Below are 12,363 nucleotides of genomic sequence, written 5' to 3'. Positions count from 1 at the left end.
GCAAACCAGAGACTTCATCAGCCTGAGACCAGAAGAACTAGATGGTGCCCAGCTACCACCAATGACCGCCCTGACAGGGAACACAACAGAGAGTCCCTGACTGTGCAGGAGAAAAGTGGGGTGCAGAACTCAAATTCTAGTAAAAAGACCAGACTTAATGGTCTGACTGAGACTGGAGGGACCTCGGAAGACATGGCCCCAGGACTCTCTGTTAGCGCAAAACTAAAACCATTCCCGAAGCCAACTCTTCAGACACAGACTGGACTATAAGACATAAAATGATACTCGTAAAGAGCGTGCTTCTTAGCTCAAGCAGATACATGAGTCTAAATCGGCACTCCTCGGGGGAAAAGTGGAGTGCAGAACTCAAATTCTAGTAAAAAGACCAGACTCAGAACTAAAATTGTTCCTGAGGCCAACTCTTCAAAGATTAGACTGGATTCTGGGACATAAAATGATACTTGCAAAGAGTGTGCTTCTTAGCTCAAGTAGATACATGAGGCTAAATGGGCAGCTCCTGTCTGGAGGTGACCTGAGAAGGCAGAGAGAGTCAGGAGCTGGTTGAATGCACACGGGAAATGAGTAGAAAGGAGCAGTGTGCTGTTACAGTACAGGGAGTGCAAGTAGGGTCAAATAGCAGTGTGTGTATAAAGTTTTGTATGAGAAACTAACTTGAATTGTAAACTTTCACTTAAAGTACAACAATAAAATAAAAAAAATAAATACATGGGCAGTTCCTGGTTGGAGGTGAGATGAGAAGGTAGAAAGGGAGGAGCTGGTTGAATGCACACGGGAAATCCGGGGTAGAAAGGAGGAATGTGCTGTAACAGTATAAGGAGTGCAACTAGGGTCAAATAGCAGCGTGTATAAAGTTTTGTATGAGAATCTAACTTGAACTGTAAACTTTCATTTAAAGCACACATACACAAAAAAAAGTTTTTTTGGGAATTAGGATGATGTGGTCCTCAGCCCCAACGACATCTATTATTCTTCTTTAAAAAAAAGAGTTGCTGTCCAGTCAACTCTGACTCATGGTGGCTCCATGTGTGTGAGAGTAGAACTTACTCCATAGAGTTTTCAATACCTGTTTTTTTTGAAGTAGATTCCCAGGACTTTCTTCCTAGGCACATATGGGTATACTCAAACCTCCAAACTTTCAGTTAGCACAAGTACATTAATTGTTTGTATCACCCAGGGATGGCTGTTCTTTAGTGAGCTTGAATTTCATACTTCTCCTGTGGGAAGCCACAAACTTCCTCGGAGTGCCTGTTCTAATGTCTCCCTCGTGTCTTTTTTCACCAGTCTCCTTTTTTCATCTCCCTCTCACAAGGCAATCATGGCAGGAAGAAGCAAGTCTCTTTTCCCTTACCCCAAACCTGCCATTATTCTATAAAGCTATTCTACTGTGTTATTCCTGCCACCGCAGGCATATATTTTTGAGAAGGAAAAAGGAGGAATGCCAAATACTGTTAACCCAAGAGAAAGATAAAATTAAACTCCTCTCGGTGTTCTTATTAAGTTTGGAATTGTGGTTTTATTGCCTTCTTTCTATGTGACTCTCATTCATTTCTGACTGCCATTTTTATTTAGCAACCAATATTTTCCTTTAATACCACTGACTCTTAAAAAGCTGCAACATAGACATACAAAAAAGCTTCCGCTTAAGATAAAGAAAGACACAAGAGATTATCGCTCCCATCCTAACAATAAGAAAAAGCAGCATAATCTACAAAATCATAACTTGTATGAACCTTGAAAATATTATGCTGAGTGAAATAAGTCAGTCACGAAAGGATAAATATCGTATGATCTCACTTATAGGAAATACCTAGAACAGGCAAGTGTATGGAGTTTATTAGTGGTTACCATGGGTGGGTGGGAGGCAGGGGGAAAGGAGTCCTCAATGTTTAGGGGACCCTGAGCTTCTGTTAAGAGTAATGGTGAACTCTGAGGATGGATCAGGGTGATGACTGAACAACATGACGGATGTAATTAAGATCACTGAACCGTAGAAGTGAACATTTTTGAAATGTCAAACATTTTGCTCCATATTTACCACAATAAAAAGAAGAACAAAAAATAAAATACTTGCATATTTCTAAAAAAAAAATCATAACTTGTATTAAGTCCATCAGAGAGCTAAGATCACAAGGCAACCTGGTAAACTAATTTACATACTGACATGCCCTTCAAGGGAGAAACGATGAGACACACAAGCGGTGCCACCTTTGGCAGAGCACGGTAGGAAGAGGTGGCCCCCATAAAAGCAGATAAAAAGAAAACAAGCTAAAATTTTAATGAATTCTGGAAGAGCAAGTGTGGGCTAGCATGACAGTATAGAATTCCTGGGAGCCCCAGAAATGTAAGATAAGTCCAAATTCTAAGCTTTTTTCCACGGGTCTCCAGTGGGTGTTCATAAGAAAGATTAAGGGCAGGGCTATAGATGGGAAAGTGCTCCCTTTAGTGGGGCACATGTAAGAAACTGCATCCACTTCTAAGTCCTTTGTTTGATACCAAGCAAAGCCTTAAACCACAGGGAGAGGAACAGAAAACCCTCCCACTCCCAAGGTCCAAGCAAAAATCCACTGATTCTTGGCAAGGGGTAGAAGCAAAAGTCGTCTTCCCAGAGGGAGGGGCAAACTCTCAGGCCCCCCATCCTACACTGATACAAAGAAAACGTCAGCTACCACTGGGGGAAGGGCAGGAAACCCTCTCCCACCCAAGACACCCCACAGATACAAGGCAGAGAGTGGCTGCTGTGAGGAGGGGAAGAACACTGACTGGGCTCCATCCCAAGACCCAGACACACAGGGTCTAACTAAGATTAAGGCTGGATCAGGGGAACTGAGAACTCCCCCTCCCCTACCACCACCACAGCTTTTTACTGAGTAAGGAGCAAGAACAGTCTGCTGCTGGGAGAGGAGCAAAAACATAGAAAGTGAGTGCCTCTGTGGAGGGTCTTGAGTATTGGCTAAAAGTTGAGGATGGAGTTTAGACACTGAAAAAAACACTCTAGTGCCTCAGCCTACGCTAAGCAAAAGGTAGCTACAGTCCATTGCTAAAAAAAATTCAGAGTCTGGTGCACTGAAGGTAACTATACAGTCATAAATTCAACTCCACCCAAATCTCCTAATCTTGTTAACTATTAACAAGATTGACTTAACACCTTACATCAACAGCTTTACAGAAAAAGAGTTGTGCCCATTTCTGAGCAGAAATATTATTTACTTTAGTATCTACTGCTGTGCTACAAACAATGTCTGACATTCAATAAAAAATTATGACGCATACAAAAAAGGTAAGGAAAAAACAACCCATTGTCAAGACAAAGCAATAAACAGGGCTAGACAGATAGATGACCCAAATGTTAGAACAGTCTGACAGCAACTTTAAAATAACTACAATTAACATGTTAAAGACTCTTGTTGAAAAGCAGGATAAAATGCCGGAACAGATAGAGAATTTTAGCAGTGAGATGGAATCTGTATGAAAGAGACAAGAAGAAATAAAAAACACAACTCAGAAGTAAAGAATTCCTTTGACAGGCTGATCAGGAGACAGGATACAGTTAAGAAAAGAATCAGTAAACTTCAAGATAGATAGGTTAACAGAAATCATCCACACTAAAATTTTAAAAGAGAAAAGAGCATCCAATAGCTACAGAACAATATGAAACCATCTAATAGGGACATGGTCCTTGGGTGGCGCAAACGGTTTGCTCTTGGCTACTACCATAAAGGTTGGCAGTTTAAACCCACTCGGTGGCACCATGAAAGAGAGGCCTGGAAATCTGCTTCTGTGAAAATTACATCCAAGAAAATCCTATGGAGCAGTCCTACTATGTAACACATGGGATCACCATGAGTTGGAATTGACTCGACAGCAGTAGGTTTGGGTTTTTTTGGGTTTAATGTGCATATAATTAGAGTACCAGAAGAAGGGGAGAAAAAGCAACGCAGAAGACGTGTTTAAAGAAATGATGGTTGAAAATTCTTCAACATTAATGAATGACATCAACACACAGATTCAAGAAGTTCAGAGAATCTCCAACAGGGTAAACACAAAACAAAACCAAAAAAACCACCTAGACATGGTCAAACTGCTGAAAACTCAAGGCAAAAGAAAATCTTACAGGAAGACAGAGAATAAGGAAATACCACATAGAGAACAAGTTGAGAATGACAGCATACTTCTCATCAGAACTATGCAGGACAGAAAAAAAAAGCAAGCAAGAAACTGTCCACCCAAAATTCCATACTCGTCAACAATATTTTTTTTTTAAATGCAGGCAAAATAAAGCTTTTTTCAAATGAACAAACGCTCAGAGAATTCATTGCCAGCAGACTTAAACATTACAATAAATGTTAAAGGAGATTCTTCATACCCGATCATCTCACAAGTACCTCAAAGTTACCCACGGCCATCGAGTCGATTCTGACTCATAGTGACCCCATAGGGTTTCCAAGGCTGTAAATCTCTACAGAAGCAGACTGCCACATCTTTCTCCCTTGAAACAGCTGGTGGTTTTGAACAGCCAACCTTTCAGTTAGCAGTCGATTGCTTTAACCACTGTGCCACCAGGGCTCACCTCAAACTTAGCAAGTACGAAATTGAACTCACTACTCCCAAATCTGCTCCTCCATCAGTTTTTTCTCTTGGTTACTGGTGCCACCATCCACCCAAGTGTTCAAGCCAGAAACTTAAATGCCGTCCTTAACTCTTGCCTTTACTTCATCATCTCTCCTATTCAATTAGTCCCTGAGTTGTATCAATTTTACATCTTAAATATCTCTAGAGTCAGTCTATTTCTCTCCATATGCAGGTCCACAATCCTGGTGTTTATATAGTTTACTCTATATGGGCACTGGTATCAGGTAAACTTGAGTTTGAGCCTTGGCTCTGCCATTTATATTTGTAGCACTTTGGTCAAATGGCCTAACCTCCCTGTGCCTCAATTTCCTCACCTATAAAATGGAAACAAAATAGCACCTAACTCACAGGGTTATTAAGAGGATTAAATAAGATGTTAGGTTTAGGTCTTAGAGAGTCTTGGATGAAACGAGTGGTTTAAAAATGTGAGAAAAACAGGCTCTGTGGTTACCTGGTGGCAGATCGCTCAAAGCAAACTTCAGGCTCAAGTCAGAAGTGGTCACTCTGTCAAAAATAAGAAAGTTATTGTCTTAGGTTATCAGGAACTAGGGAAATCATATCTAAGGAATGCAATCAGTGACAGGGACAATTGCTTGCTCCCGGACCCCCTTGCATGATTTGATATCTCTGCATATCCCAGTTTCCATCACTCTAATTAAATCAGAATGACTGCTACCATACTCCCTTCACCTGCCCCTGACTGCTGCACTCCATCTTTGTACAGCAACCAGAGTGATAAATATAAAATCTGAGCATGGCATTCTGCTCCTGAACCCTCTTCCATGACCTCCTCTTGCACTTGGGATAAAGGCCAAACTCTGACATGACTTACAAGGCTGTTCTTCATCTGATGCCTGCCTACTTCTTTAGCCTTGTCCATTATCCCTCTCCTGCTCCCTGAGCTCCCATGACACTGGACTGCCTTCTATCATCGCTCCTTCCCACCTCTCAGCTTTAATACATACTGCTCCCTCTTCCAAGGAGCCCTGGTGGCACAATGGCAAAAGGGCTCAGCTGCTCACTGAAAGGTCTGCAGTTTGTACCCACCAGTGTCTCCAAGGGAGGTAAAGTTTGCGGCCTTGGAAACCCTATGGGGCAGTTGTGCTCTGTCCTATAGTGTCACTATGAGTGGGAATCTCCTCATTGGCAATGGATTTGGTTTTTTTTTTTTGGTTCCCTCTTCCAGACTCTCTCTCCCACTCCCCCACTCACATGGCCAACTCCTACTTTTCTTTCCAGTCTCCACTTAAGTGTCACTTCCTCTGTCGGGCCCTCCTCTCCCCTTGACCATCTTAAGCTCCCGTTTGTACTCCCAAAGCAGCCTGCACTTTTTCTTTTGTAATATCATACATGCAACTACTTATTCAATATCTTGTCTTCTCTGTAAGCCTAAGAATTATGTCTGTTTTGTTCATAATTGTATCCTCAATGCCTAGTCCAGCACTAGTCTCACAGTAGACACTTAATATTTATTGAGTGAATGAATTGATAAGCCCATTCCTCAGTCCTTAGCTTTCCACCCCATCCTTTGATTCATATTAATTATTTAATAGACTTTCTACTTCAATGTCATATTTCATTGAATCAATGGTATTAATTGTAGGAAACGTTATTTTACATACGAAGGGGGGGAAAATGCTGCCAATTACAACATGACACAATGCTTTCTAAGACTTAGAATTTTTATTTTACACTCACTGAATTAGCTCTATTAGACTTGAGACATGAGTTTTTGTTGTATCAATAAAAAAAGGAAAATATGAAAATATAAATGAAATAAATAGGTTAGGTATTCTGATTTAAATTGGTTTAGGTATTCACATTCAGAACCCAACTCTTCTGAATCACTTTTTGACACAGAATTCATTGACCGTTTTTCCACACAACATTGTCCTCTGTGCCACCAAGAGCTTTAGCCATGTGGTATTTCTTGAAAGAGTGCTCAAGTATTATCTTTGGGATTTTCTTCCAAGCTGCTGATACCTTTCCACAAGTTTTGATGTTGGCAAGAATATCTCATGAAGAGTTATCAGCAGAAGGTTTTAGTTAATACCTAGGACTTATATTCCTTTCTCAGATGGTTATCAAATAGATTTCTGACGGGAACACTGAGAGGTTGCAGTTGTCCTGTCATGCAACCAGGAATATCTACCAAGTTCGCACATGTATGGGCAACGTAGCTACAGCAAAACTACCGCCAAAACAACTGCAATACAAGACACTGTAGACAAGACATTATGTAACACATCCTGGGATCAGATTATTAAAACATGATAAAAGTGAATGTGTCTTACAATTAATGAAATACAAGAGGTCAAAAAAGACTCCTCAGAGAATTCAGGAAGGTTAATAAAAGAAAAATGCAAAGTCTCTCTCTCTCTCTCTCACACACATACACATACTTTTACACATACACGCTCATTTCACACATGGTTACAGGTATGGCCAGAAACTCTGGCTTCACAGTAAGTTAGAATGGGGACATGGGTGCACAAAAGTACTGGGTAAGAAGGAGTGGGGGCACATTCAGCTCACACTCCTCTAGCCAAACCTTGGCATAGGTGCTTTCATCCTGGAGAAAGAAGGCACTTTCTGACTTCTGCTAGACCAGCCACGCCCCCATGGGATGGCATCTTCCCAGAGGAGTCTCTTATCCCTAACTACCTTTTCTCCTATTAAACCATCTTTTTAAGGACACAGTTTTTAACAAATGGAGGTCTCTTAGAAAGGTACTATCACATTAGGGCAGAATGGACTATAGTGGCAGAGGTTTGCTAATTCCCAGTCCAAGCATTCCAGTGCCTCAGTGCCCCATGGCTGGGGAGAGGAGAAGGAAAGAGACGTCACTGGAAAATCCACTAGGACTCTCTGTGCCCTCAGTTTCCTCATCTGAAAAACGAAGATATTGGATTAGGTAATGTATCAGTTCAGGGTCTCAGCAGGAAAGAGATGACACATTCAATGGAAGTACTTAATGAAGGAACTGTTTACAAGGTGTGGACAGGGCTAAGGAAAATCACCAAGGGATTGTGAAGCACACCCTAGGCCTGAAGGCTGAACCTGGACAGGTGAATGTGAATGTGGGAGGGTGGTGCCTGACAAGAGCTGTGGACATGGGAGGGAGGTACCTGACAGGAGCTGTGGACATGGGAGGGGTCTCTTTGACAGGAGCTGTGGATGTGGGAAGGGACCACCTCACAGGGGCTATGGACATGGGAGGGGAGTCCTGACAGGAGCTGTGGACATGGGAGGGGACTCTTTGACAGGAGTTGTGGATGTGGGAGGGGACCGCCTCACAGGGGCTATGGACATGGGAGGGGACTCCTGACAGGAGCTATGGACATGGGAGGGGACCCCTCACAGGAGTGGTGGACATGGGAGGGGACCTCTCATAGGAGCTGTGGACATGAGAGGGGGCCACAGGACAAAGGTTGTGGACATGGGATGGGCCCCCTGACAGGGGCTGTGGGCATGGTAGGGGGTTGCCTGACAGGGGCTGTGGCTTTCAGTAGAAAAATACACCACTACAACCTGCAGCACCAGGAAGGAGGAGCCAGGGAATAAATACTCCAATTTCCCTTTCTTCCTACCTTCTGATCTCTTGTGGGTATCTCCCATTGACCAAATCCAAACAGAAACCAGAGGGCAAGAATGTTCATCGATGGGCCCATAGAGGCTAGCCTCCCAGAACTCAGCATGGAGAAGGCATTACAGTGGATCTAGGAGGACAGAAAATATCCAGCACAGATAATCTGAGCTCCCATCAAGCTCTAATATCCTATGATAATTTTGGTACAGAATTAAGCTTTCCTGTGGCAAGAAAACATTTCTGAGTATGTGTGCCAAAGATTCAAGGGAAATTCCCCAAGATGCAGGTCCTCTTCATTCAGTGGCTTAGCTCAGGTAGCAGCGCTCACTCTCTGCTGGGCTCTTACAAATGCAGGGGGGTTGTGTTTTGAATGAGTAATTGATGTTTCTCCCTCATAGTCTTTGCTATTACCCCCTGAGACACCTTTTCAGGAAGTAGGATTTTGCAGCGTGCACTGTCTCACAGAACAGATGTTCCAACAGGAGCAGAGAAAAGGCTTTTGACTTTCTAAAAGCCCAGGCCTTTAGAGTCTCGGGGCATGGACAACATCTGATAAGTCAGAGAAACACTTAGCACTACCACCCTACACATACCCAGATCAGAAATGATTATCCTGTATTGGGGAAAAGGTATGGAAATACAGCTAGGACTAGTAGACATTGTGGCTCTTGAGAAAGGGGCCTCCCAAATCCTTTCCCTACCACTTGGAGACAATAAGTGGTAAGTGCTACATGAGTTCTTTTCCTCTTCTCACTCAAAGTCAGTTGCCAGCCAGTCAACTCTGACTCAAAGAGACTACATGTGTGTCAGAGTAGAACTGTGCTCCATAGGGTTTCAATGGCTGATTTTTCAGAAGTAGATTGCCAGGCCTTTCTTCCAAAGTGCTGCTGGGTGGATGTGAACCTCCAGCCTTTTGGTTAGCAGCTGAGCACTTTAACCAGTTTGCACTAATCAGGGTCTCCTCTCACTCACAACAAACTTTAAATCTTCCCATTCTTTGCCTTGACTGAGCCAGTGATCCCAGTGTTTTCCCCACCCCACAGCACATCCATTCACCAGCAGCATTGACGTCCCACAGGCACTCAGGAGGGAGTGCTTGGTCCTAGAATGGAAGTGTGAAAATTTTAATTTCAAGAATCAAGGATCTTTTCAAAAGATTCACTTTGATAATTGGTTGCTTCTAATGAAGTTCCTAGTACCACCCGCCTAAAGACCCAGACAGTGGTGCTGGTCACAATTTCTAGTATCTGGTCTTTCCTGAAATTAGAGGCGATGCCAAGCTCCAAAGTACGTGGGGTTTTGCTATCACCATTATACAGACATCCAGCTGGGCAGCACTGGCCGTCAGAGAGACGTCATACTGTGCCATAAACGCTATCGCAGAATTGAGGGGAATCACACTGGGTTAGGAGGAAAATCCATTTGGAAGAACACAAAAATAAGTTTTCAGAATAAAACTGTTTTTTTTTTTTCTTCTTTCAACCAAGTTAGATTATTTCTGAGGTGCTTTACAAAATGAAGGAAGACTTAACTTTTCACAAGCAACAAAATGAAAGGAGCGGGGAGGCTGCCGTCTCACCCATTCTCATAGAGGATACTAGTGGAGGCGAAGGGTTCAGGAATGAACTAGCTGGATGACTGAGACCAAATCCCTTAACCTCTCTGCATCTCATGTTTCTCATCTGCAAAACATGTCAGGGGTTTGGATAAAGATAATTACCAAGGTCCCTTCCAGCTCTAAGAATATGTGACTTTCAAGCTGGGAAAGGGACTTTCCAGTTCACAGTCCAAAGACTTGCCTTTGAAAAATGAAGCAAAAAAGGGAAGAACGGCCATTATCAGCTAACAGCGCGCTAGTCTGACAAACAACAGAAAAGACATGCTCTTTGGATCTTGTCATCCTGGTGCCTTGGTGCGTCCTAGGCTGCATTCCCATCTCAGATAATGCCCTCCAAAAGGGCTGCCCCAAGCATCTCAGGAATGCCCCGACCATAAAAGGAATTCTCTGGAGCGGCCCCTCTGTGATATTACACAGTGCCTCTGCTGATGCAGCAGTTTTAATCAGCTTCGGACTTCAACTCTAGAAGAAAATATCACAACCGGATCATTTGTCAAGTGCTAGGTCTAATCCTTCCTGTTCTTTTGCCGGAGTCCTTACAAAGAAGAATGCCAGCTGTTGTCCTTGTATATTTTATGGGAAATGGAGAAAAAACAAAATGCAGCACGCCTAATTGGAGTATTTAACTGTTTTTGAAATCTCACCATCTAAACATACCAGAAATAACATATTTTCAATACTGTGACGAAGTCAAAATGTCTCTCAAACATGAAAAAAATAAGTCTGTCCTGGGTAATTCAGAAGAAAGCAATCTGTCAGTTGTAAAATGCAGCACTCCTTTATTAAGAGCTTGTATGCGTCCAACTCTCTCAAAAAATAACATGCTACATCAAGAATATTCAGAGATAATTTCACCAACTTCGGAAAACATCAACTAATCAGTTACTTATATAATATCAGGCTTTAACGGGACAGTTACTCCTGGATCTCCCACAAGCACTTCACAGGAAGCTGGACATCATTTAATACTCTTCTTCCTCCTCTCATCAATAACTAAATTCCAAAGACTGTGCCTACTGAACGTCTGTGTCTCCTAGTCTTCATTTTTACTACCACAGCCTTAGGTCAAGCCTTCATCTTTTACATTCTGGACAACTGCAAGATCTTCCAGGCTTTCATGTCTGCAATTAATTCATCCTTCTCACTACTGTCAGATTTATCTTTCTCAAACACACATTTGATTATATCATTCCCCTGCTCTTACCCTTTCTTCAATGGTTTCTTGTTACTTGTAGGAAGAACTCAAAATTCAACACTGTGTCTTCCCATACACCCCATGCTCCAGACTTGTCAAATTGCTTACAGTTTTCCAATTATCATGATATTCAGGTCTCTGTGTCCTGATCAATCAACCCCTCCCCATTCCACCTCCAAAAAGGTCTGTTATGAATTAAATAGTGTTTCCCAAAAAGGTATATTGAAGTCCTGATTCCTGGTACCTGTGAATGAGATCTTATTTAAAAATAGAGTCTTTGAAGATGTCAATTAAGTTAACATGAAGTCATACTGGAGAAGTGTGGGTCCTAATCCAGTATGAGTGGTGTCCTTATAAAAGGGAAGAAGAGTCACAGACACAGGGGAAAGATGGTCATGTGAAAGGCAGAGATTTGAGAGATGCATATACAAACCAAGGTATGCCAAGGATTACAGAAACTACCAGAAACTAAGAAGACACAAGAAAAGACCTTCGCCTAGAGACTTCAAAAAGAGCATGGCCCTGCGGACACCTTGATTTTGGATTTCTGGCCTCCAGAACCATAAAAGAATAAATTTCTGTTTTTTAAAGCCACTCAATTGGTGGTACTTTTTATGATAGCCTTAGGAAATTAATACAGGGTCCATCTAATAAAGCTGCATCATTCAACTCCTTGCCTCAGGGCCTGCATGCTCTGTCATCTCCCTACGTCTCCCTCCACCTGATACTATACTCCCCCTTCATTGCTTGGCTTCAGCTGTAACAGCCCTGCTTCCCTCATCAGAGTGGTCATTTCCACATGTTGGAGGCCCCAGCACTTGCTTAACCTGAACTCATTCTTCAGGCCTCAAGTTCAACGTGACCCCCTCAGAGAGACTTCCCTGAGCCCCCAAATGAAATTCAGTTCTTCTGTTACATACTCTGTAGCTCACTATTGTTTTCCTTCATTGTGCTTATCACGACTGATAGTTACATATTTTTATTGTAGTTATTAATTCAAAGCCTGCTGCTCTCAGCGGACAGTTATCTTTGCGAAGTAGAGATGCTTCAGGTTCAAAGTTTATCCATAGACGCAGGCACAATTGCTAGCACTCAATAAAAGTTTTTAAATCAATGCATGGGAACTCCAGCCTTGTTTCCTCTCTGACTATTTTTGGCTCACCCACACCCTGCAGGTAGAAAAGACCACTTCCTCCCCTGCAGCTCTGCAGTAGCCTGAACAGGCTTATACCAGAGCACCCATGATGCCTACTGCCCCTCTATGTCATTCTTCTCCTACTAGACTATAAGCTTCTTACAGATAAAAATTAT

At 42.5% G+C, this 12,363-nt stretch overlaps 1 protein-coding gene across 1 annotated transcript in view; it reads right to left on the bottom strand.

The window, feature by feature from the left end:
• The window catches only part of NCALD (neurocalcin delta), a 368,091-nt gene extending 362,934 nt beyond the window's left edge, over positions 1-5,157 (bottom strand). The window contains exon 1 of the mRNA XM_023726022.1: positions 5,102-5,157. The gene's annotated coding sequence lies outside the window, so the exon portion shown is untranslated. The remainder of the gene's footprint in view (positions 1-5,101) is intronic.
• Positions 5,158-12,363: the final 7,206 nt, after the last annotated feature.

This window comes from Trichechus manatus, unplaced genomic scaffold (assembly GCF_000243295.1).
Source record: "Trichechus manatus latirostris isolate Lorelei unplaced genomic scaffold, TriManLat1.0 scaffold00009, whole genome shotgun sequence".
NCBI lineage: Eukaryota > Metazoa > Chordata > Mammalia > Sirenia > Trichechidae > Trichechus > Trichechus manatus.
This window is presented reverse-complemented; position numbering and strand designations above follow the sequence as displayed.